Source organism: Amblyomma americanum, chromosome 7, assembly GCF_052857255.1.
Source record: "Amblyomma americanum isolate KBUSLIRL-KWMA chromosome 7, ASM5285725v1, whole genome shotgun sequence".
NCBI lineage: Eukaryota > Metazoa > Arthropoda > Arachnida > Ixodida > Ixodidae > Amblyomma > Amblyomma americanum.
This window is the reverse complement of record NC_135503.1, coordinates 39,711,269-39,717,564: the sequence shown is the minus strand read 5'-3', so window position 1 is coordinate 39,717,564 and position 6,296 is coordinate 39,711,269. Positions and strand designations below refer to the sequence as shown.

General features: G+C 46.8%; 1 non-coding gene and 1 pseudogene across 1 annotated transcript; both read right to left on the bottom strand.

Annotated features, from left to right (window-relative positions):
• Positions 1–1,950: 1,950 nt before the first annotated feature.
• On the bottom strand, positions 1,951–2,085 carry LOC144099648 (U2 spliceosomal RNA; annotated as a pseudogene).
• Positions 2,086–5,494: 3,409 nt separating this feature from the next.
• Positions 5,495–5,597, bottom strand: LOC144099625 (U6 spliceosomal RNA). Its single transcript, XR_013307449.1, has one exon. It is a non-coding gene; the product is annotated as a U6 spliceosomal RNA (small nuclear RNA).
• Positions 5,598–6,296: the final 699 nt, after the last annotated feature.

Here is a 6,296-nt window from a genome sequence, read left to right as displayed (position 1 = left end):
GGTGTTTCAAGGAAGATTTTAATTTTTTTTACCAAAAAAGCCGGCCGCGTTTCGGCCGAGCGCGAGGACCCGGGTTCAAACCCGACCGCAGCGGCCGCGTCTCGGGGAAGGCTAAACCAATTTTGATTTCATTTCAACGTAAAAAGGCCCCCGTGTGCTGTGCGATGTGGTCCCCAAGTGGTCGAAATATTCATTTCCCCACGACTCAATTCTGGTGTGCATCCTGAATTAGAGAAAAACTAGCGCCAAACCACGCAAACCACAAGAGAAGAACGAAGATGTGACACAAGCGCTAACTAACAACTGAACTTTATTAAAGCCAGGATGCCGCTTATATAGGGTGAAGCTTGAAGGAGAGAGAATGGTGACAAGGAGGAGAAGATGAACAAAGGCAACATCGTTTCGCATAAACAGGCAGGCAGCAAAAAATCGCACAGGAAAAAGAACAGTTACGTGACAACTGAATCTAAAAAATCAAACTCGGAGACAAAAAGAGATAAAGAAGGAGTAGTAACACACCAACAGCCAAACTTCTTTATGTAGAAAGGTCCAGACTAACACGCGCAGTCTTATCTGTGCTCTTGCCAAGAATCTTCGTCTCATTCAGCCACGCCTCGCACCCGTCGCAGCTTATAAGTGCGGAATTTGGCTGTAGGTGTGCTAGTACTCCATCTTTATCTCTCTTTGCCTCCGAGTTTAAATTTTTAGATTCAGTTATCATGTAACTGTTCTTTTTCCTGCGCGATTTTTGGCTGCCTGCCTGTCTCTGCGAAGCGATGTTTCCTTTGTTCACCTTCTCCTCCTTGTCACCCTTCTCTCCCCTTGAAGCTTCACCGTATATAAGCTGCATCCTGGCTTCAATAAAATTCAGTTGTGAGTTAGCGCTTGTGTCTCGTCTTCGTTTCTTTTGTTGTGGTTTGCATGGTTTGGCGCTAGTTTTTCTCTAATTCATGTATGCACCAACTAGCCAAAAAAGAGGTGTTAATGCAGTGTTCACCCTGAGTGAGACGATTACTGGGTCTTTCCTTTCCTACAAAACTATTAATATATCAAACCATCGAAACAAGCAAACTTCAAGCTCTGGATTATATCTTGTCTGCGCTTAACAGAGGCGGATTTCATCGTAGTGAGATTCGGAGAAACATTAAAAAATTCGTTAACGTCCGTATAAATCTACTAGGGGTGTGCATATATTTGAAATTTTTGAAAATCCAATCCAATATCCTCCTGTTCCATTCCCTGAAAGAATAAAATAGTGCGCTTTCAAAATTATTCGCAGCAAATAGGAAGCGCATATCAGGCTTTGAATAGTTTTCGAGTAACTGGCACGAAGTTCAAGTAACCTAGACATAGTTTCCTTCGAAAAAAGTTTCAAAAACAGGGTCCACGCCGACGCCGCACAGCATTTTGTCCCAGTTGGTCAGCGCGCGATGAAGGATTCAGTGCAATGACGCTGTTCTCTCGTGTAGCACCGTTAATAATGCTCGTACATGGCTCCCAAAATTGGGCGATGCGGCAGGGCTCGGGCAAGTTTAGCAAAGCCTGTCCTGATACCGGATCTCAAATTTATGACTCATACGTGGCCCTCGCCCTTATGAACAGAAATGTGGCGCTGGTTTGTTCGCTGTCGTAACCAGTAAAAGAAAGCGAGTTTCCTATATGTTCATATGACATGATTGTCATAATGTGTCGCGTACCCCGCAATAGAGATCAGCGTTGAGTCCTTACTGGTGTCTTACGATTATTGTGTCGTGCGCGTGCTCTCTTTCCCATTTTGTTTATGAACATTCCGCGCGCCCGATTTGTTGCTGTTGCTGTCAGGAAGAATGAAAACGAAAGCGCACAGGCCTGCCCACTGGCTCAAGCTGAGCCACAATCGCTGCCACGTGCGGAAAGTAGGATAGTTGAAAGATAGGAGTGCAAAGATTGAAAGAAAAGACGCATGCTATTATGTCCCAGGCCGATCCCGGTGGCAGTGCAATGCCGGGCCAACCTGTGGCGGAGGTGAAGCAAGCTTCAAACACTCCGCCACATTTCCAAAAATAAGTTTAATATCTTGGGTCGAACGGGACCCGTATCAGATATGTATATAATAGAATACTTGTATATAGTCCCCCCCCCCCATCCTTTCTGGCTGTCCCCTCACCTTTTTCATTTCATTCCTCCAGTCTGCCTGCTATCCCTTTATTTCCGTTGCCCCAGCTCAAGCGCTTCTCATAGCGATAACAGATGCCTGGGCTAGCAAAAATCTTATCTTCCTTTTTATTTTTAAATAAAACTACTGCTACTACTTGCAATTATTCGTTATGAAGGAATATTCGCACAGATTTCGAATTCTATTCGTAAAAATATTCGGTTCGTATTCGATTAGATTTTATCACTATTTGATTAGAATTCGAATCGGTGTTTAGCTGCACCTCTCGTATATGATTCGGTTTCAAAAAGCTACTATTCCTGCACTACCCAAAAGGTAAATTTCTCCAATATGTCGGGCAATAATTTTCCGAGAAGCTAATTCAGGAAGTAAAACGTCAAGCTGTTTGCTTATATTTAGTTTTTTTTTTTCGTACCGAAACTGCCCCTTCAACACCAAGGAGGGCCATAGTGGGTAGCTGGAGATTAATTTCTGCCACTTTAACGTGCCTTAGAACCACAGTGCGCAAACGATTTTTTTTTCAACGTTTCCTTTCATGCAAGAAGGACGAAACATTCGCTGGACCTTCACGGCTTGTCAAGTTTTATTCATTATATCTACCTATTATTTCACTGTTAATGCATTACAACTTTTATTGCGACATCTATAGACCCCACATTTTAAACAATACAATATAAAGATGACAAGCAAGTCGTTTAGCCCTCGGCTATGTCATTATAAAATTCACGACCTCCGCAAGATAAAAAAGCTCGAACAACCGGGTTTTGCATCAATATAGCTTCAGGAACTTTCTCGGTGCATATTTGTATTCACGCTGTGTTTGACTTTTGTCCCTATTATTCAATATATCCGCTACAACGCAGTCTAAAATTTAATTTCACTTCATTTTTATGCATCGCAGCATTATTTTATTGTAATTTATGGCGCAATGTTTTACACTTTTTAAAACGCATTTAGTAGCGCGATTGCGCCCTCTCATTTTAATCGCGGTACATGTTTCTGCATTAGTGAACACAGTCCCAATTTGTTTGAGGAGCGTCCCTCAACAAAAAGAAAGGCCCTTAAATCTTAAAACCACGACAAACAATTCACTGTCTCGTTTTCTTCTCGCGGTCCCGCTAAACATATTCCCGTCGTTCTTCAAAGCAAGCAATTCATGGTCGCAGGCGCCAGTTGGCACGCTTGTGCCACAATGATCATGGACGCCCGAACAATATAGAGGGCGCTGTCTGGCGCCACTTTGTAGAATACGTTTTCTTACAAATGGGCTGTGAATGTGTTTGCAGGAAACATCTCATTAGCGCGCATATCCTAGCAGACGAATGACCGCTGGGGTGCGCGAGACATTAAGGCATAAAAACAGTCGTAAACGGAGCATAACAAAAAAAAAGAATTCACTCTCGGGACCCGCTCGAAAACAATGGACAATGAAGGGAATAAGAAGCCCTTTTCTCCTCACTCGGATGTATTCACCCTGTATAGCCGTCGATTCCCGCAACCAGGAAAATGAAAAGCAGCGCGCATGGGTCAATTCTTTTTTTCCTATAAGATAATTCGTCGAAATTTGCTGGCACGATATTGTTGGCTACGTAAAAAGCAAGATAATGCTGCCTTTTTGTTGTCATTCGGTGGTCCCAAAGCTTCAGTGTAAGAACAGCTATGCGGCGGGGATTCAAAGAGTTCGTTTTCAGGCGGCGAAGACCCGCCAGCGTATCCATGAATTCGTATTTGTTCTGCAGCTAAACAACAAAACATAGACGTGGATTCGTATCCGTATCTTCTTTTCTCTTTTTGTTTCGTCATGGCAATGCATCACTTCACATTTTATTGTCAATAATAAAATTAACCATTTTTAAACGCAAAGAGCATCTCTTTTGCATTGCGTTGCGTACGTTTGCATTGCGTTGCGTACGTTTGCATTGCGTTGCATCTCCTTTGCATTGCGTTGCATCCTTTGCATTTGCGTTGCATCCCAGTGTTCGAAGCTTCATTCCATCTAACTCAGAGCCAGTGTCCTACCATATGAGTGATTTGTCCAAGGAGGCAGGCAAGCATACACTGAAAATGCCTTGTACAGTTGCGCATATAGCTCGCAGGACTTTAAAAAATAAATTCCTTTTTCTCTAAAGGAATACGGCGGAATTAAGGCGGTGCAAAGAATTTCAGCACTCACTGCCCTTCGAGCAACTTCATTTTATATTAATGCGCGGGACTGAGAAGAAGCCTGAGAGATGAATTGCCCCGGACCTGGAGCATGAAGTTAGTCTTCTGCTTTCACTTTATTTTAAGCATGAAATGTTTTTAGCCCCCATTATCCGCAAACAGGTGAACATCTTCTCGAGCATGAAGGCGAATCTTTCTAGAACATTCCCAAGTTTTCCGTCCTAATTATAATGCCACCTAGTGTTGCCAGGTGGCGCAAGCTGTCCGCGAAGACGATGAGGTTGCGATCGTGCTATCGGGGATCGGCCGCCATTACCGTCTCCTCTTGCCGACTCCAGCTGTTGAAGCGTCTCTCCGTGAGAACTCCGTGACAATTTGGTGGAGGTGCTGGGTACGAGTATCTCATGCAAGAAACCCCTCCAGGGAGCCGTTTCGCCAGCCCTGCGCCGATTGACACCCCGGTACACCGCTTCAGCCGGAGGCTGCAGGGACTTTCACCGGAGCTTGGACCACTCGCGACAGTCATGATACCAGCCACCGGTATTCTCACGCAAGCTGCCGGTGCTACACCTGCCCACTATACCTGGCAGACCCCGCGGGTTCCCAAGGCCTTCCACGGGGACCTTTTCGAAGACGTGGAGGGCTGGTTCCTTCACTTCGAGCGTGTGGCTGCTTATAACCAGTGGGACGACGCCGCGAAACTAAGAAACGTCTACTTTAGCCTAGAGGATGGCGCCCGCACGTGGTTTGAGAACCGTGAGGAAGTTCTAACTTCCTGGCGAGAGTTTCGCCGTCGCCTGCTGGAGGCCTACACCAGCGCGGATCGCCGCAAAAGAGCGGAGCGGGCAATCCAGTCCCGCGTCCAGCTACCGAACGAAAGCGTACAAATGTACGTCGAGGACATGACGCGGCTCTTCAGGAGAGCTGATCCTGCCATGCCTGAAGAGAAGAAACTTCGGCACTTAATGAGAGGCGTCAAAGAGCAGCTGTTCGCAGGCCTCGTGCGCAGCCCACCATCTACAGTTGCTGCATTTCTTTCGGAAGCCACAACGATGGAGAAGGTCCTGCAACAGCGTTGCGCCAGTTACGACCGGCCCGTGCATGCTGCTGCAGTCACATCATCGTTTGCCACCATCGGACAGCATCCTGATGATTTGCGGGAACTTATTCGCACAATCGTGCGTGAGGAGCTTCACGATTTTGCGTGTCATCCTTGCGCAGGGGCCATGCTAATCTTCTCTGTATCGTTCCAATTTTAGTATATGTACTTTGGAAGTACCGTCGACAGCCCAACAGCTCTGACATTGTGCACGTTGTGCGGCTTAAGCCGTACTATGCCCGATAACGGCTTAGCGGCCCTCCGTTGTGACTCTGTGTGTGCTCCGTTTTCCTCGCGTTCTTCTCTGTTTCCCTTCTGAACCTTAGCGCGCCTACGCTGCTGGCGGCACCACTGCGATGGCCTTCTTTTTCGGAGGGGGGAATAATGCCACCTAGTGTTGCCAGGTGGCGCAAGCTGTCCGCGAAGACGATGAGGTTGCGATCGTGCTATCGGGGATCGGCCGCCATTACCGTCTCCTCTTGCCGACTCCAGCTGTTGAAGCGTCTCTCCGTGAGAACTCCGTGACAATATGCATTAGTAAAAAAAAAATTGGCGTTGGTTTAGCTCTGGTTAAACCTGGAGTGACGCGATAGCTACAGCTGGCCGAGTGGAACTCGGTCACGTGACGAACCACGTGATCAGCCACGGCACCGCGCCGCCGGCAGCTGCTCCGCACCACGTGACAGCGTGGCGGCGCAGCCACCGCCACGGCGCAGCCACGCTGAAGGCTCGAAATGCTACCGTAATGTAGCTATCGCTACAAAAGATTACGGCGATTACACATTTGCTGCAACGCGGGTGATGAGCGCTAGCAACTTTTCAGTTGTAATTTTGCGATTTATGCTTTTGGAATTGCGATGCCGTGATGCCACTAGTCAG